The 20606-nt window shown below is 40.4% G+C and overlaps 1 protein-coding gene across 22 annotated transcripts in view; it reads right to left on the reverse strand.

Annotated features, from left to right (window-relative positions):
* N4BP2 (NEDD4 binding protein 2) overlaps window positions 1-19370 on the reverse strand; it is a 107349-nt gene extending 87979 nt beyond the window's left edge. For 6 of the 22 annotated variants that reach the window (XR_010322113.1, XM_064285917.1, XM_064285928.1 and 3 more), the window contains exons 1-6: window positions 16579-18079; window positions 12000-15868; window positions 11444-11496; window positions 6953-7052; window positions 4808-4899; window positions 1558-1665 (exon numbers count right to left, since the gene is read on the reverse strand). The gene's annotated coding sequence lies outside the window, so the exon portion shown is untranslated. Of the gene's footprint in view, window positions 1-1557; window positions 1666-4807; window positions 4900-6952; window positions 7053-11443; window positions 11497-11999; window positions 15869-16578; window positions 18080-19259 lie in introns of those variants that run through there. The other 16 variants (XM_064285924.1, XM_064285920.1, XM_064285922.1 and 13 more) reach the window with 13 other exon arrangements.
* Between the last annotated feature and the right edge of the window lie 1236 nt (window positions 19371-20606).

Raw genomic sequence — 20606 nt, forward strand, 5'->3', positions numbered from 1 at the left:
TAAATACTACCTTTTTTTCATAATCAGAGAAAAAAACAGCAATACTATTATCAATTAAAGCTGAATCTTAGACCTCACTCTCTACTTCCTCCAACGTGCAGGCTATATATATATCACTTTCACCTTCTTTCATTGTATCCACCTGTACAGAAAAAGATCTAAACATATAGGTAGTTTGAGTATACAAGTAATATTTAACACAGTGAAGAAATTCTGATGTATAAAACCCTTGCCCTGGACTTCTAAGTCAGTTGGCAAAATAAATTCTATTATGAAAACATTCTGCATCCCACCTTGAAGTGTGGCGTCTTGGGTCTTAAATGCCAACAAGGGGCCATCTAAGATGCATCAATTGGTCTCAACCCACCTGGATCAAAGGACAATGAAGAACACCAAGGTCACACGATAACTGTGAGTCCAAGAGACAGAAAGGACCACATGAACTAGAGATTTACATCATCCTGAGACCAGAACAACCAGATGGTGCCCGGCCACAACCGATGACTGCCCTGACAGGGAGCACAACAGAGAAACCCTGAGGGAGCAGGAGATCAGTGGGATGCAGACCCCAAATTTTCATAAAAAGACCAGACTTAATGATCTGACTGAGACTAGAAGAATCTCAGCAGTCATAGTCCCCAAACCTTCTTTTGGCCCAGGACAGGAACCATTCCTGAAGACAACTCATCAGACATGGAAGGGACTGGACAATGGGTTGGAGAGAGATGCTGATGAAGAGTGAGCTACTTGTATCAGGTGGACACTTGAGACTGTGTTAGCATATCCTGTCTGGAGGGGAGATGGGAGGGTAGAGAGGGTTAGAAACTGGCAGAACGGTCACGAAAGGAGAGATTGGAAGGAGGGAGCGGGCTGACTCATTAGAGGGAGAGTAAACGGGAGTACATAGTAAGGTGCATATAAGTTTATATGTGAGACTGACTTGATTTGTAAACTTTCAGTTAAAGCACAATAAAATTAAAAAAAAAAAAAAAAAACCTTGCCCTGTTGCCATTGAGTTGACTCCAGCTCACAGCAAGCAACCCTAAAGGACAGAGTAGAACCGCATCATGGGCTTTCCAATGAGCAGCTGGTGGATTGAACTGCTGACCTTTTTGGTTAGCCGCCAAGCTCTTTAACACTGCGCCACCAGGGCTCCAACACTGCCCCACCAGGATCCCCCCCCCAAAAAAAATACATAGCTAATACTATCTCCCCATTATAAGTTTTACTTTGTATATCTAACTTATTTCAATCTCCCTTTTTCCCCTATAAGTGATGCTCATGTTTAACTCTTTTATCACCTGATCTTATACATTTTCCTTTTTCTGTTAAAAAAAAAACCCGTTGCCATCAAGTCAATTCTAACTCATACAGACCCTACAGGACAGTACAGTACTGCCCCATAGGGTTTCCAAGGACTAGCTGGTGGATTTGAACTGCTGACCTTTTGGTTAGCAGCCGAGCTAACCACTGCACCACCAGGGCTCCTTTTCTGTAATGCAAACCTTACTAATATGCTAGTTTAAACGTATTCGAATACTTTCTTCAGATACATACCTGACCTTAATAGAGAAGGTATTCTGAAGGGCTATGGGAAATAAGGATAGGCACGTAGGGTTTGATATATTAGTGATAAATGTGCAAGGACTGGCTCAAATCAAGAACCTAAAAATAAATAATACAAATTTTCATTAATAATAATACTATGAATATAAATTTCACATATACATTTTCCAAGACCTTCTACCTCTATGATTCAACTTAACCTGACAGAGAATACAATCAATAAATACTAGGTGATTGATTATCACCAAAATATATCAGAATGAAAAGTAGATCTTATAAATTTCACTTTTTTTTAACAGACAAGGACATAGATTCTTTTAAGCATTAAAAAAACAAAAATCCAGGGTAACCATAAAATCTATCAATAGTAGTAGAATGAGCAATGGTATGGTGATGGTCAGCACTGCCATTAAAAGCAGATATACAGATAATAAGCAGTTCAAACCCTTCCAACTGAAAACCACATCAACATATAACACTATAAAAATACCTCATATCGTTCTATAATTAGATCTGTTATACGCAGTATATTATAAAACCCGTTGCCATCAAGTCGATTCTGACTCAAAGTCACTATGACTATATCATAAGGATTAGTAATTTTAAATAGCTTACCTTAATGAAAAAAAAAAATCCAGAAAATAATAAATTCCTTTAACAACTAAGAAAGATAGTCCCTTAACTACTCAATATCATCTACCAAAGAAAAGGCCTAAAAAAATTGATACTAACAACCAAATAGTAACATCTCAATAATAAAAACACTTCAGCTCTTTAAATTCATCAAAAAAGGAAGAAATATCAAACAAAAAAAAATCTCTCTATAAAGAATATATAGGGAAAATTCAACATCCTTTCCTGATAAAAACTCTTAGCAAAATAGGAATACAAGGGAAATTCCTCAACATAATATTAAGGGCACGTATGCACAATCAAGAGCCAACATTATGCTCAACAGATAAAGACTGAGAGCCTTCACTTTGAGAATGGGAACGAGACAAGGATGCCCATTATCACCACGTTTATTCAATATTGTACTGGAGGTCCTAGCCAGAGCAATAAGGCAAGAAAGGGAAATAAAGAATATCCAAATTGGAAAGGAAGAAATAGAACTATCTTTATTCACAGACCACGTGATCCTACACACAGAAAATCCCAGAGATTCCACAAGAAAGCCACTGGATTTAATAAAAGGATTCAGCAAAGTGGCAGAGTTTAAGATCAACATGCAAAAATCAGTTGGGTTCCTTTACACTAACAAGAAGAACTCCAAAATGGAAATCAAGAAAACAGTATCATTTACAATAGCCCCCAAAAGAATAAACCTACACAAAAAACCCACTGCCATCAAGTCAATTCCACTCGTAGCAACCCTACAGGACGGAGTAGAATTGCCCCGTAGGGTTTCCAAGGAGCAGCTGGTGGATTCAAACTACTGACCTTTTTTGGTTAGCAGCCAAGCTCTTTACCACTACACCACCCTAATCAGGGATGTAAAAGACATGTACAGTGAAAACTATAGAGGACTACTGCAAGAAACCTACAGAAACGAAGAACATTCCATGCTCATGGACTGGAAGTCTTAACATTGTAAAAATGTCAATACTGTCCAAAGCAATCTATAGATACAATGCAATCTCGATCCAAATCTCAAAAACATTCTTTAATGAAACGGAAAAACTAATCACCAATTTTATGTGGAAAGGAAAGAGATCCCAAATACTCAAAGCAATATTGAAGAAGAAAAACGAAGTAGGAGGCCTCGCACTTCCCAATCTCAAAATATACTGTACAGCCACAATAATCAAAACAGCCTGGTACTGGTTCAATGACCAACACATACACCAGTGAAAGAGAACTGAGAACTCAGAAATAAATCCATTCATCTACAGACTGCTGATTTTCAACAAGAGTTCAAAGTCCATTCAACGGGGGAAAAACAGTCTCTTTAACAAATGGTACTGGCAAAGCTGGATATTCATTTCTAGAGAAATAAGCAGGATCCATACTTCACACCATACACAAAAACTAACGCAAAATGGATCAAAGACCTAAATGTTAAAGCTAAAACTATAAAGTTCCTGGAAGATAACATGGGAACAAAATTATGGGACCTAATTTTTTTCAGAAATAGACTACCAAACAGAACTACAAATGCATGAACAACAGAAAACAAATTAGTTAACTGGAATCTCCTAAAAATTAAATACATATGCTCATCAAAAGAGTAAAAAGAAAACCTACAGACTGGGAAAAAAATCTTTGCTAATGACATAGGTAATAAGGGTCTAATCTCTAAAATACATATAAACTTCAACAACTGAACAACAAAAAGACAAATAATCCAATCAAAAAATGGGCAAAGGACATGAACAGACAAAGAAGACATTCAGGGGGCCAACTAACACATGAAAAGATGCTTACTATCATTAGCCATCAGAGAAGTGCACATCAAAACCACAATGAGATACCATCTCACCCCTAAAAAAACAGCACTGATCACAAAAAGAGAAAACAACAAATGCTGGGAAGGTTATGCGGAGATACAAACTCTTTTACACTGCTGGTGGGATTGTAAAATGGTATGACCACTAAGGAAAACGTTATGGCACTTCCTCAAAAAGTTAGAAATACCCTACGATACAGCAATCCCACTCCTAGTTATATCGTATTTTTACACAAATAATGTGTGCCTTCTACATTTGTTTGCCAGCCGCTCCCTCCTCCACGAGGTTATTTTCATAAGTGTGCTATGCTAATTTTTTTACAGCAACATGTAAAAAAAAATGGCATAGCGGCTCTTACAAAAATACTTCACGGGGGGAGAAAGCAGTTGGCAAAATAATATAGAAGCCACGCATTATTTGCTTAAAAATAGAGGGTACCCTAGAAATCTACTAGCACTAACACAGACGTATGCATGTCTATGTTCACTGCAGCATTATTCACAATAGTAAAAAGATGGAAACGATCTAAGTGTCCATCAGTGAATGAATGGATAAACACACTGTGGTACATACAATGGAATACTACACAGCTATAAATAATAATGATGAGTTCTTGAAAAATTTTATAACATGGATGAATGTAGAGGACATTATGTTGCGTGAAATAAGTCAATCACAATAGGACAAATGTTGCACAGTCTCACTTTTATAAAAAGACAAGAATAGATACAGATATAGAAAGTAATGGTCTTTAGTGGTTACCAGGGATGGGAGAGGAAGAAGGAATCACTTACTAGATAGTAGACACTTGTTATTTTTAGTGATGGGAAAGGCAATACCCAATAGTCATGAAGTCTGCACAATTCAACCAAGGTAAATGATGACACTAAGAAGTACACAAGAACACAAGATAAGGAACAATTTTGGTAAATGCTATAACATATACAATGTTGCAACAATAGCAGTAACAACTAAAATATATGTTCACAGTTACAGAGGCAGATATGTATGCATATGTATGTATGGGAAGGTACGTGTGAGTACACCAGTGTGCATGTAAAGATGTATCTGTAGGCACATGTATATACATGTTTATGTGTACTGCATATATATTCATGTATATAATAAAGCACATAGGGGGCACAGTTATGGATACTTTGTAGATATAACCAAACACCTGGCAGGATTGGTTCACTAGGTTTGAAGGCTGAGACCATAGCCTCGTGGGACAACTTCGTAAACTGTCACAACACAGTTCATAAAGATACTGTTAATACATCCTAGTTTTCTGGGTAGAGTCTTGGATCTTAAAAGCTTGTGAGTGGCCATCTAAGACACAACTATTGGTCTGTACTTACCTGAAGCAAAAGAAAAAAAAAAAGGAAACCAAAGACTCAAAGAAGAAACTAGTCTACAGGACTAATAGCCCACACGATCCACGGCTTCATCTATTCTGAGACCAGGAGAACTAGATGGTACCAGGCTACTGCTTGCTATCAACCATTCGGACCAGGAACACAATAGATGGGAAGCTAGATTAATGGAATGAGAACTACCAGAATGGAAATAATGAGAATGCTGATATACTGTCACTGAACAATATGTATAAACAATGTATAGAAAAAAAAAAATTTTTTTTTTTTGTATAGAAACTGTTAAATGGGAATCTAATTTGCTATGTAAATTTTCACCAAAAACAATTAAGATATTCCAAAAAAAAATAGGGAAGTTACAGGACTCCAACATCCAAACATGGCATGTTCCCAGGCAGATCAGAAAACGTCTCCCTCAGAAACAGACGCTAACAAGAACCAATACAATCAATCTTTACTAGGGATTAAGTTACCTAAAAGACAATTTTAAGTGTACTGCTGCTAAGGGGAAGGTAGTTCCTAAATCTCACCAAGGTGCTAAGGATGTATCACTAAAAGCCACAGTATTTATAGAAAATGTAACCAAATTAAGGTAACTGATAATCTTAAGATACATCTATCATAAAAACTATTATAACAGACAACTGGAGACACAGAAAATATTAATAATAATTATGAGTATGGTTAAATAAATTATGGAAAAAATCACCCTCTAGAATACTATGTGGCTGTTAAAAACAATAAGGGATCTGTATACAGAAACCAGGACCCCAGGTGGTGTAAACAGTCTGTGCTCAACTGTAAACTTAAAGCTTGGCGGTTTGAACCCACCCAGTGGCACCATGGAAGAAAGACCTGGCAATCTACTTCCGTAAAGATTACACCCCAGAAAACCTTAGGGAGCAGTTCTAACTCTGTAATACATGGCATCTCCATGAGTCAGAATCTGCTCCACAGCAATGAGTTTGGTGGGGTTTTTTTGTATGTTGAAACTAGAAAGGTCTCCAAGACATACTGTTAAAAGTAAAAGTCAGTTATCAAAGAATGGCAGGAATACATACTCCTCTATAATCCTTCACTACTTACTGCCAGCACTAGTACTCCTTAGTGACATTAGAGGCTCACATTGTTAGTTTTACCGACTTATATTTTCATCTATATGTGTTTATCTCTCCAATTGGTCATGTTCCTTGAGAACATGATTGTGACATATACTCCCTCTCTGGGACCCAGCACAGGCCCATACATAAAATAAAAAAATAGGGATACAATATTTAAGGATGGCCAACGACATATAAAATATAAAGAAGCAGGAAATGGCATTTTACAAGTAGAGAAACAAAGCAAGAATCAAATGGAAAAAACAGGTCTATAACAGAGTTCTTTAGGCTCTCTGCATCAACATGCTTTATACCCCCACAAGCTCTTTAACAGACTCTAGTAATAAAATTTATCTAAGTTGCCCAGCCCACGAGAGATTTTTTTTTAAATCACTTATATATATAAATAAAAACTTGAAAATCTATGTTTAAAGTATTCATACTCTAGGACTTTAATAATACTTACCTTCTATCTGGCACTGACAGCTATCAACGTGCTAAACAGATCACAGGTGATAGCTGCAAACTCTATAGCTCTTCCTGCTATCCAACGTAACGTCTCCTTACTAAAAGAAAAAAAAAGTATATCTATGACAAATTTTATCAAGCTATTATCCTTAAATAAAATCAAATGAAGTCCAAAAAATACACAAGATTTATAATAAAAATATATGTACACTATGATATTCTAAAAAGAAAGCCACTAACCAAAAAAAAGGAAAAGACCTCATTTGCCACCATTGGAGGTGACTCTCTGAAAATGGCTGAATAAAGAGAAAGAACTAAGCATTTACTCTGCCTTTTAAGTAGAACACTATTTCAACAAAACAGCCCTAGTTGATGAGGAAAACCTTTTCTTTAAAGAAGAAGGCTAACTACTGAAATAGAATTAAAAAATAATTACCATTCTGTAAACCCTTAATTAAATAGCTGATTCATCATCAAGAATCATTCATGGATGCTAACGTCATTAGCTGAAAAGCTGACGGAGAGCTTATCTGATGCCAAAGTACTATCCCACGGATTACTTGCTAGATACAAAGGGAAAAACATAACTTTACAGTGAAATGATCAGGGTATCACCACCTTAACCCAGAGATCAAATGAAGCATCACGAGAATGGGACAACCAGACACAATATGTCCCTTAGTATGAACCAATATGAAGTACACAGCATTACTAAATGAAGTACTCTTTCAAAAATGTCTAACCTGAATTTAATCACACCTTTAGATCTAACTTCCAGTTTATAAGAAATATGGCAGATAGATACTACACCTCAAGGAAACAATCAGCAATACAAAACATGGGACATTCTCAAAAGAACAAGGAAGTCAGTATCATGGGGGCAGAAGGATGGATAAAAGAAACGGTTCTGTAGTTTAAAAAACGGAAGCAGTAACAGTCAAATACAGTGACTTGATTGGAACCTGGTATATAAAAAAAGCAATAAAAGATGTTTTTGGAACAATCAGGGAAATTCGAATATGGTATGAATATTATATTGCTGTTAATTGCCTTCAAGTCGATTCCAACTCATGGTGACCCCAGGTGTGCAAGGTACAACTGCTCCATAGGGTTTTCAAGGCTGTGACCTTTCAGACACAGGTTGCCAGGCCTCACTTTGGAGGCACCTCTGGGTGGGTTTGAACTACCAACCTTTCGATTAATAGTTCAATGCTTAACCATGTGCCACCCAGGTACTCCTATACAAATATATATAAAGCAAGTACAGCAAAACGTTAACAATTATTGAATCTAGAAAGCAATGAGTTCTGAATCTGGGTTAAATGTATTATCCTACTTTTCTATTTATCTAAATATTTTCCTAATAAAAGTTTTTAAAATGTATCATGCTATGGGGTTGCTATAAGCTGAAAATCAACTCAATGGCAGCTAAAAACATTATGATTCAAGCAAATTCATTTACTTCTAAAATGACTAAATAAAACCATGTTCAATTCACTGTAACAATCTCTCTATAAAGCAGAAAATCCCCTCGTAATTCAAATATCAATGCTTAATTTAAAATTTCTAATTCAAATATGTCAAGTTTTCATAAAGAATGGCACATTTCATATCTTAAAGGTTATATACACATTATCTGTCCCTGTGTGTACTGGGAAGAATAAGAAAATTTTAATTATGGTGTAAAAGAAGGGAAAGAAAAAAAGGGCATTTTAAGAGAATAAAAATTAAGAGAAGGTGATTTAGCAGCGAAAGAGAACGTTCACTCAATAGATGGAGTCAGAACAAAAAGATAATCAGAAATAGACTGAGAAGTGAACTAAACTTAATTACAAGTACACAATCAATTATACTATTAACTACTACAACTGTCAACTATACAATCAATAATCAACTGAGTCCCTGGACAAAATAGCTTTACTGGATCTTTCTATAGCTTCAGGAAGTACATACAAAATACTTTACTAGGTACTCTGTACTCTCCAACACGACTGATAGTACATGTATCACATCTACTTCCTCTTATATAACCATTTCTTGCCCACCAACCACTACTCATCAAAAATGTCTCCATCCCCTCTTTCCTGTCTTTAAAAGTTCTAATTTTAATCACAATGTGATACCACTTCACACCTACTACCATTACCAGTTACCCTTGAATGGACTCTGACTCATGGCGACCCCAGGTGTACCAGAGTAGAACTGTGCTCCACAGGTATTCAATGGCTGATTTTTCAGAAGGAGATCACCAGGCCTTTATTCCAAGGTGTCTCTGGGTAGACTCAAATCTCCAGCCTTTCTGTTAGCAGCCCAGTACGTCAACCATTTGTACCACCCAGAGACTCCAAAACAAAAAACACCAAGTGCTGGCGAGGGATGTGGAGAAACTGGAATCCTCATCCACCGCTGGAGGGAATATAAAATGATGTAGCCACTGTGGAAAAGTTTGGCAGTTCCTCAAAAAACCAAACATAGAATTACCATATGACCCAGCGATCCACTCCTAGATATACATCAAAAGACCTGAAAGCATGTTGACAGCAGCATTATTCACAAGAGCCAAAAGGTAGAAACAACCCAAGTGTCCATCAAAAGACGAATGGACGACAAAATGTGGTACATAAATACAATGGAGTATTACCCATAAAGAAAAATGAAGTTCTGATATATGCTACAACATGGATGAACCCTGAAAACATTTTGTTAAGTGAAGTAAGTCAGACACAAAAGAAAAAATATTGTATGGCTCCACTTGTATGTCTAATAGGCAAATTCAGAGACAAGAAGCAGACTGGGAGTTATCCGGGGCTGGGGAAAGGCAGAAATAAGGAGTTTTACTTAATGAGTACAGCATCTCTCTTTGGAATGATGAAAAAATTTTGGAATTAGATGGTGGTGAAGGCTGCACAACATTGTGAACGTAATTAATGCCAGAGTTGTACACTTAAAAATGATTAAAATGGCAAATTTTACATTATATATACTTACCACAGTAATTTTTTTTTAATTCTAAAAAGTTCAAATTCCTGCACTGGAAAAACTGACTAGAAATTTGATTTTCTCAATGTCCCCAGAACTGATAATGATCAGGGCAATTCCTAACTCAGTCTAACCAAACTCCTAGTATTTCCTATACAGTTCAGTTTCTTAAAAGAGTACCTACGTTCATTGTTTACATTCATTCTTTTTGCTTCCTACTTCCTGTTGACTCCTTAACCCTATATAATCTGGCTACTATTCCCCACATCTGCTCCTTTTCTGCCTGCTCCTTGTCAGCATTCGTGGATTCCTTCTTTTCAGCTCCCTGGGGTTCTAGCCCACCTTCTACTTCACTTTACAAGCTTTTTCTGGGTCCAGCCAAACCCAGGGCTTCAGTACTTTATAACTGTCATCTAGCCAAGAACTTTCTCTCAAAACTTTAATATAGCTAACTGCCTGACAAACATTTTCACGTGCATATTCCATGGGCACTTCAAGCCTGATACATCCGCCTTAAAATTCTTCAATGACACTCTACAGTTTTCAAGATCAAGTGCAAGCTCCTCGGAAAAGCACCCAAGAAGCTCTCTAATCTATATCCGTACTTACCCCCAGCCTCCTCTTCCCCCATTCCTCCTTAGACACTCTCTACTACACCTGTATCTAATTATTGTTTCCCACACAAGGCAGCTATTTCACATCTCCACACCTCACACCTGCTTTCCCCAGAAGCCCCTCTACCCAACTTCCACCCAACCCATGCTTCTTGTCTCAATTAGTTTCCTTTCGTAAAGTTTTCCATAATTCCAAACTCTGATTTAGACACTACACCTTAGGCAAATCTCATTCTTAGCAGCTTAAAACTTAATTGTACTTATTGTTTAAACTACTAGACTGTAAGTATCTTGCAGGTATGTCTTATTTAGTACACAAGAGCTCAACATAGTTCCTGGCTACCACTAATGACTGCCCTGACAGGGAACACAATAGAGAATCCCTGATGGAACAGGAGTAAAGTAGAATGCAGATCTCAAATTCGAGTAAAAAGACCAGACTTAATTATCTGAGACTGGAGGGACCCCAGAGGACATGGCCCCTGGACTCTCTGTTAGCCTACAACTAAAGTCATGACTGAAGCCAACTCTTCAGACAAATATTAGTCTGGGCTGTAATACATAAAATGATACTGGTGAGGAGTGTGCTTCTTAGCTCAAATAGACACATGAGATTATGTGGGCAGCTCCTGTCTGGAGGCAAGATGAGAAGGCAGAGGGAGACAGGAGCTGACTGAATGGCCATGGGAAATAAAGGATAGAGAGGAGGAGTGTGCTGTCACATTATAGGGAGAGCAACTAGGGTCACAGAACAATGTGTGTATAAGTTTTTGTAAGAAACTGATGTGAATTATAAATTTTCACTGAAAGCACAATTAAAAAAAAAAGCTCAATGAATGTCATACGAAAGCACAAATCAAAAAGCCAATTAAAGTTCTTTAAAACATTGGACTTGCCTTTTTAGCTCCTGGAATAGTCAGGTGCATCTCTTTCCCACAAATAAAAGTACCTAGGAAAATGAATTCCTATCAGAAGGTGGTTAGGAATTATATTAGATGAAGTCTTCTTAAAACAAACAATAGTTTAGCTTAACCAGTGAAGAATGTCTGCCTTGAGCACTGTGCTCTTTTAACATCTATCTATATGGGACCAAATTGACAAGAGCAACTAGAAAGATTAGATAGGAAACTTATGGGGCAGTGAGTTCATGTTAGTGGGAGAGGAACAATTCGGAAAAGGACAGCGAGAACAGCTGCACAGCTTGAAGAATGTTATTAATATCACTGAGCTGTACATGCAGAAATTGTTGATGTATTTTCTGCTGTATAAACTCTCAACAATAAAAATAAATAATAAAAAAAAAATTGTACTAGATACTCTTTGCATCCGCCCAGCACACCTTCTTCTCCTCCCCAACTCTCCCACCACTCCACCATAAGTCTGTTTTCTGCTAATAAACCCCTGGCCATAAGAGTAAGCACATCACACCTTAGGTAGAAGTAATCATCGTACCTCATCCCCTCAGCGGCAGGAATTGGTAGAAGGATGGGCATGAGACCAAATCGATCTTAGCCTCTGACACGAGGCTCTAAGGAGATCAGATTGTGTTGCTAAGAACCACATCCAACCGTGTGAAGAAGCTTATCTGCAGTAGGAGAAATGAAGTCAGAATGTACAGACTATAAGTGCAAGAAAAGGCCAAATACAAGTAAGCTCCCACCTGAGCTCCTTACAGCCAGCTCTACCCATAACAATTTTTGTTACATGGTTATGTGAACCAGTAACTTTCTCTTCTATAGGCTACTTCAACTTGCACTTCTGTCACATGAAATCCGAAAAGGTTCTAACTAATAGAGAAACTAGATTACGAGATGTTAACGAGTATTTTTCATTCAGGCTGTAAAATGGCCTAGTATACCCTCCCTAGCTTAGAGAACTTTCATCTATCAGATATAGTCTCTCTCCCTTAAACGCTACTAGCTAAACCCCAAAATTACCATTTAATTCCCTTTTAAATACACGCCATGCAAATCACATTATTTTTTCAGTCATTTACCTCTTCCCTTCCTTACACCTCAACTAATAAACCAAACTCAGTGCCGTCGAGTCGATTCCGACTCATAGCGCCCCTATATATTGGAAAACCTGGTGGCGTAGTGGTTAAGTGCTACAGCTACTAACCCAAGGGTCAGCAGTTTGAATCCGCCAGGTGCTCCTTGGAAACTCTATGGGGCAGTTCTACTCTGTCCTATAGGGTCACTATGAGTCAAAATGAGTATGAGCCTCAACTGATACGTGGTGACAAACAAGCAAGCAACCACAAATGATAAGAGAAGACAGAGTGGTAAATGTCAAAAAAAGGAGAATATAGTTTAGTAGAGAAATAAACACAGGGGCATGTAACCAGTCTTGAGATATCAGAGAAGGCTTTCTCTTCCTCTAGAATCACCACCTAGAATTAGACATGAAAAACAAGCGTGAGCTAACAAAACCAAAAAGGAGGACGGAAGGAACTAGGAAAGCATTCCAGACAGAGGTGAGCTTCTGTACTCAAGCCTAGATTTAGCAAACTTGGCATCTGAAGGAAGAACTGCAAGTAACTGAATATAACTAGCGCATTAAGGCCAAGGGGAAAATTGATGGGAGATGAGGACGAAGAGGTAAACAGAAGCCAGGTTACGAGGATCCTGCCATGCCAAACTGAGGAGTTCAAGCTTTATCTTGAAGGCAATGAGAAGCCACAAGAAAAGGTTTTAAGCATGGGAGTTACAGGCTTAAATGTGCAAGATCATTCTTACTAGAGTAGAAAAAATGGATTGGAAGGCAAGACTGGAAGCAGGAATGACCAGTAAGGAGGCTATTGCAGTATTCCAGGTAAGAAAGAATGCTGGCTGCAGAGTAGTGTGGTTGCACTAGAGGTGACAGAAAAAAAGGGATCAGAGTCAAGATACCACAGAGAAAGAATCTAATAGCTGAGTTATCAATCAGAATGTGAGAGGAAAAAGAGGACAGGGAAAAGCCCGTGTTTCTGCTGAATTATTAGCAACTAGTTTTTTTTTTTTTTTAGTTGCCTTCAAGTAGACCCTGACTCATGGTGATCTACATGAGTCAGGGTAAAACTGTGCTCTCTCTCTCTCCGTCTCTGTCTCTCTCTCTCTATATGGGGTTTTCGATGGCTGAGTTTTCAGAAATAGATTGCCAGGCCTTTCTTCCAAGGTGCCTCTGAGTGGACTTGCACCTTCAACCTTTCAGTTAGCAGCAGAGGACGTTAATCATTTGTACAGCCCAGAGACTTATTAGTAGTTGCTACTATTTACTGAATTCTTGCCAAGGGCCAGACATAACGTTATCTCATTTAATTTTCCCCTCCAGAGAAGAGAGAAAAGACGCAGTCTGTGTTATTTCTTGGTTTGGACATAGAAGAGGAACAGTTGATAATGACTACAGTTTTGGGCTGTAGTACCTGTGGGAATATCCAAATGGACATGTCAAAAAGATGGATGATATAGGAGGCCAGTCATCAGGAAAAAACACTGTGTTACAGATTAGAAAAATTAGATGGTAACTACAGAATATATATTTAAAAATAAAATATCTCCTTAAGTCACCAATATTTATTTAATACTGACATACCTACAATACGGTAGGAACAGTGCTAGGCAAAAAAGAAAAAAAACAGTAAGATTCAGTCCCACAGTCCCAGCCCTCAAGAAGCTCACAGTTATTAGAGGGAAAAGACAGGGTGCAGAGGGTGGCTCTATACTGTGATAAGTGCATAATGGAAGTACATACAAGGTTTACAGGTAATACAAAGGAATGATTATGCTGAGGGAAGGAAGAAGGCTTTACAACAAATTCAACCTAGATCTTGGAACAGGAGGAGGATAGGAGGGCAGTGATGGCATTCCAGATAGAAGAAACAATAAATTTAAAGGCAGGAAAATATTTTGTAAGAAACAAAAAGTTATGCCATGCTTCGGAACAAAAAAAGTTATTATTATTAGTGTCAGTCTTCCAAGGTAATTCTTAAATTTAATGAATACAGATGAATCACAAAATATGTTTTAAAAAAAAGGGCACATGGGAGAAGTTTAGTCTACTAAATACTAAAGCATAATAAAATTAAGCAGCAGAACTACAAAAACATATCAAAGAACTACAATGAGATGTCAGGATCAGGATCAATGTCTCTTAAAACTTGTACGTAATAAGATACGCTTTCCAAAGCAATTAATTATGAATTAATTAGAATTAATAATGTTAAAACAATAGCAATTTTTAAAACAAAGTGGTGTCATACCTTATAATGAAAAATTCTGACAGATTAAAGAGTTAAAATATAATTGGATTTCAGAAAAATTAGAAAAAAACTGATTACTACATCTGTAAATGAAACAATTTGGAAGTACGAACAATGACAAAAGAATGACAGATTCATGCATTAACATTTTAAACTTCTGACAACTAAAAAAACCAAAAAGAAAAACAGCAACTTAGAGAAAAATAGGCACTAATAATCATATGTCTGGAACTTACTGTAAGACACAAGAAAAACAGCTAGACTCAACAGATGATTAAAGGATATGAACAGACAGCCCACATTTAGACAAATACAGTGCCCGTCACCAGTCTAATGCAATTTCATGAAATTTTTACACCCAAAGCCAACAACGTGGCAAAAGCAACATGTGGGGTCATGTTGTTTGATCCAGTAATTCCACTGACTGACAGGCATAAAAACCTAGCTGGTTTAGCCAGTTTACTCCCCCTTACATATAAAATGGTCTTTTAACTGTTATCTCCTGAGTTTAAACAGCACAAACTGATTAACCTCTATCTAAATGTACTAATAATTTCTGGAGGGCAATGCTGTCAAGCCCTGGGACAAGAAGGTAAAACACACTCCCCAAGCCTTGTCAGGCCTACCTTCCAAAAGCCTACCAATTTTCCATCCAGGCTTATTTTAAGAGTTTAGTTGCATCATATGCATTTGAAAGCTGAACAATGAATAAGGAAGACCAAAGAAGAACTGATGCCTTTGAATTTAGGTGCCGGTGAAGAATACTGAATATATCGTGGACTGCCAAAAGAACGAACAAATCTGTCTTAGAAGTACAACCAGAAAAGCTCCTTAGAAGCAAGGATAGGGAGACTGCGTCTTACATACTTTGTACATGTCGTCAGGAGGGATCAGTCCCTGGAGAAGGACATCATGCTTGGCAGAGTCAGTGGAAAAGAAGACCCTCAATGAGGTGGATTGACACAGTGGCTGCAACAATGAGCTCAAGCACAACAACAATTTTAAGGATGGCTCAGGACTGGGCCGTGTTTTGTTCTGTCGTGCACAGTGTCGCCGTGAGTTGGAATTGACTCGACAGCACCTAATGACAACAAGTAAAAACAAAAAAAAAAAAACCAAACCCGTTGCTGTTGAGTCAATTCTGACTCATAGCAACCCTAGAGGACAGAGTAGAACTGCCCCACAGGTGGATTCCAACTGCGGACCTTCTGGTTAGCAACCATAGCTCTTAACGACTACGCCACCAGGGTTTCCTTAGTAAGTAAGGTAGGTAACACAGTACTTAAAAGTAAATTCAGAGTAATGTTAAAAGCTATATACTCATTATAATACAGAGAAAAAAAGTGTTCAGCAGACTAATCAATATACCTCATTTATCAATTCTAAGATACATATTTTTACATTTCTGCCACTGGGATACATCCTAGAATCAACGAACGATGTGCCACAGTTTAATTGGAGTTTTTTTTTTTTAATTTCATGGTGGGTTGTTGATTATCTCTGCTGAGGAAAGGAAGAAGGCTTTACAAGTTCCAATTATATGATTATTGTGCCTTTCTTCTTGAAAATATTTTTCTTTAAGTTGCTGTTGTTAGCTGCTGTCAAGTCAGCTCCAACTCATGACAACCTTACATACAACAGAATGAAATGCTGCCCAGTTCTGTGCCATCCTCATGACTGTCAGTATGCGTGACTTCATTACGTCAATCCATCTCATTGAGGGTTCCCCTCTTTTTCATTAACCCTCTCCCATGGAATAAATAGTATGTACTTGGAAATGTTGTTACTTACTTGATATTAAAGGCTTAGGTTCAGAGAGCCATCAAAAAAATGTGTTCAGAGCAAGATTTTGGGTCCAAAAAAAAAAAAATCTAGGTTTGACCAAATCCTAGTTCCACCATATATTCGTCGAGCGACTTTTGGCAACTTTAACATTTCCCCTTCTTCTCATCTGTAAAATAGTGCAAATCTCACAGAGTTGTGAGAATAAAATACAGTAATAAAATCCAAACCAAACCCATAGCCATCGAGTCGATTCCAACCCACAGCGACCTTAAAAGACTAACAGGAAGCCCCAAAGGGTTTCCAAGGAGCAGCTTGGTGGATTCGAACTGCTGACCTTTTGGTTAGCAGCCAAATTCTTAACCACTGTGTCACCTGGGCTCCAAATACAATAATTTAAGTGCTTAAAACAGTGCCTGGCATATATACAAATAAATGGTAGCCTTCTATTTCTATGAGAACGAGGATGTTGTGAATGATAACAATGTTGGCCTTACTCAATGCCTGGCATGAGGCAGCTGTCAAAAAATGCTCAATCTCTTCTTTAATTCCTAACATAAACTACTTCTAAAGGCATTTAACAAATATCTGATATTTACTGCTTGACCTGGCAAACATTCTTCCCAAAGCTTCATGTTTGCATATAAAAAGCTGAAGGCAAGGCAGCTGTTTTCTAAAATTCACAATGACTAATAAATGGTTGCTGCTTTGCATATCAAAGACACGCATAATCACATGCAATCACAAAGGACAGAGGATACTGCCAAAGCTGCCAGATAATTAATGTAAATAAAAGATGTACCTATACTGATAATTTAGCCTCTACTGTGAGCAATATGGAAACCCTAGCTGCGTAGTGGTTAAGCACTCTGGCTGCTAACCAGAAGGTCAGCAGTTGAAATCCTCCAGGCACTCCTTGGAAACCCTATGGGGCAGTTCTGCTCTGCCTATAGGGTAGCTGAGTCAGAATCAACTTGATGGCAACGAGTTTGGTTTGGTTTTTGATGAACAATATACTATGCCTACTTTAATATTAATTAACGGATAAAAAAACTCCTTAATCATAATTTAGACCCACCACCATCTTCTTTACTCTCCCCTTCAAGAGCTATTAAAGTCAACAGGTACACAAATTGACGTTTCTAAGTATACCGATTTGTACCGGATTTTTTTTTTAATTGTTTTATAGGTTAATCTTGTTTCATGAGCTAACTGTAGCCTCCTTGTAGAAGACCAACCATTTCTTTCGTATTATTCCTACCATCTGCGCCACTGCAGCCCCCATCCTAGCATAGAACTTAAATAACGGCAAAAGAGTAAAAATTATTGATTATTCAATTCCTGACCTTTAAAAATGGACAAAGTAAAAAAAGAAAATCATACTACCCTTTACCAAAACATAGGATGTCCATATTTCTTAAAGCGTGTAAGGATTCTTTCAGTGAAAATTGACGAATGAGGGATAAGGTTAAGGCGAGTTTCAAAAGCGAACTGGGTACATCAGTGAAAAACAATGGAATAAAAAACGGAGCGGAAAGGCTGATGTTGCGATAAAAGGATAAGATTTTTTTTAAGTAGAAAAAGACAGGCAGCTGCAAATCAGTCATTGTTTTCTAAGAAGCCAGGTTGATCCCTTGGGGTTTTTTTTTTTTTTTTTTCCCCTGAGCTCAACCAATCCTCATCTTTGCTGAGTTAACCAGTCTCCAGGCCAGCATCGCTTCTTGATTGGCTTAAAGATGTCGAGTAGAAAAACCAGCCAATCCTGCCTTCAAGTCAGAACTGTGCTATGGAGACATTACGACCACTGCATGGCGAGAATGTGTACAAACCTGTCCGTGCCCCAAACCTCAGATCGCAGATCCAGATTCTGAAGACTGTTACAGAAATGAAGATTCTTTAAAGCCAACACTAAGAGTGATCTGGCACCTACACTATTTGTATTACTCTAGCTCTCTTTCGGCGCGGGAGAGGGGGGAGAAAAGGGGGACGACTGTTTTAACCAATAAAGCATAAATAAAAGATCAACTCTGCCCCCGGTTAATGTCTCAGTCTGTGGAAGACAGATTTCCAAAGGGACTTCTCGGACAGGGTCCCAGTAACGGTCATAGTTGCGGAGGGGGTGAACGAGGGTGAAAGACGCACACAGGGAAATTTCTCTCGCAGAATCCGAACTCGGACGGTGTGGAGTGAGCGGCTGTGTGTTTGGGTTTCCAGCGAGTAAATAAAAGGCTTTGCTAGGACTCTGTGCTCTGGAGCGTGGTCTAAAGTTCCCAGAAGGTTCCTCCCGGGATACGTCGAAGGCGCTCGGTGGGGCACAAGGTCAAATACTGAGGGAAGGGACCGGGGAGCGGCGTTGGGGGCCGAAAAATGTGTCTGGGGACTTGAGCCCCGCGGCGGACCAGGAGGCTGGGGAATCGACCGCAGCCGCAACCGCGGCCCCCGCCTTCGTCCGGCCGCGGGCTGCGTGCCAGGGCCCGCCTCTCGCCGACGCTTCATTTCCCTTCCGTCCCGGCAGCAGAGCTCGCGGGCGCCGGCCCCTCACGTTCGGGGGTTTGGGGTTCGGTCCCAGCGCCACCCGCCACTGCCTCAGGCCCTCCGCCTCAGCTTCGCAACCCGGAACCCCTTCCTTCAGGGGCCCTCACCGTCACACTGGACCGGCCACCCTGCCTCCCACCCGCCGCCGCCTTTACCTGCTCCTCGAGCGGGCGAAGGGCGTCGAGGCCGGGGAAGCCCGTCGGGTGCGCGGCACAGCGCCTCGGGTCTGCCACCCTTTCCCGCCGCCGCCACTGCGCTCTCCGGCGCCGCGCTGGGCTGGCAAGCAGCGGCTGCCGCCAGGGGGGGTGGACGCGCGGCGAGCGCGCCTGCGGGGACACACTGCCGCTCTCCGACCGGCCGCGGAAGAGCAGCCTCGCAGGAGCCTGCCGCGGGAGGGCGGGTGGGCGGCCGAGTGGGGAGGGGTCTCGGGCGGAATGGCTGCCACGTCGCCCAGGTGGATCACCGCCCTCCACCTCCCCCACACACGCCAGCTCCCCGCCGCGACCTCTGGTTCGTCCCCGCGCTCCGCCATCGGGCGTCGGCCCGCCCCGCGGGGCCGGCCCTGGGCGACCCGGCTCGGGCGCCCGGACTTGGCGGGCACTCCCGCCTCTCCCGCTCCCTTGGGAAAACGAGCCGGCCTGGCCAGTTCTGTGGCATTGGATCCTAGTCCCTAAGGGCTCGCCAAAAGCTTGAGGGGCTCTCCCTTTTCTTGCCAGAGGGTCACATGAAGGAGCAAGCTCCTCTGTGTGTCGGGTTTTGGGGAAGGCGGGAGCCGTTTTGGCTGGTGAGCGTGGCAATAAGGGGCTCGAAATTCTACCAAAATAAGCAGCGTGGCGAACCATAGCAGTTTCTGGCTCTCGTCACTCTTGCCCAAGCTCCCCCCCCCCCCAAAAAAAAGGGCAAAGAGGAAAAAAAATTCTCGCTGTTCGAGTTAGGGGAGGAAATGAGAGCTAAGGCGGGCTTCGGCATTGCTTCACTGGGCTGTGGGGTGAGGGCCGCGACAGCGGCGGCGGGCACCCGAGCCCCGCCTCCTGGCTCGCGGTGCTGCCCGCGGGAGGCTCCCGGGAGTGCGGCTCGCTGCCCCTGGGCGCGTTAGGGCGGCGGACATGGTGCGGCCGCCCCCGAGCCCGGAGACAAAGGCGGTCGCAGCGCGGACGGAGGCTGCCTAGGTCCAACCGGCGCTGCCGAGACGTTCCGGCTCCGCCAACGTGCGGTCTGAACACGCTGGCGGAAGCACAAAATGTGTTTCTGCTTGGGTGTGTGTATAACCAGAGGCACTGACCTTTGTCCCCTTTTAGAGCTTGAGATTCCAAGTGCCAGAAAAAGCAACGATGTTTTCTTCACTTTTGCGATCACTGTATTAGTCCGTCCCCCAAGGCTGCTCCATTTTCCCCCCTAACCTTTGCTTTACCTAATTCATTTCTTCTGTGTTGTGATGTGAAGTGTTCAGTGCTTCCAGGGTACGCGGATTTTTCACGTTTGCTTTCTGGAGGTGGTGGTGG

The sequence above is a fragment of the Loxodonta africana genome, chromosome 5 (genome assembly GCF_030014295.1).
Source record: "Loxodonta africana isolate mLoxAfr1 chromosome 5, mLoxAfr1.hap2, whole genome shotgun sequence".
NCBI lineage: Eukaryota > Metazoa > Chordata > Mammalia > Proboscidea > Elephantidae > Loxodonta > Loxodonta africana.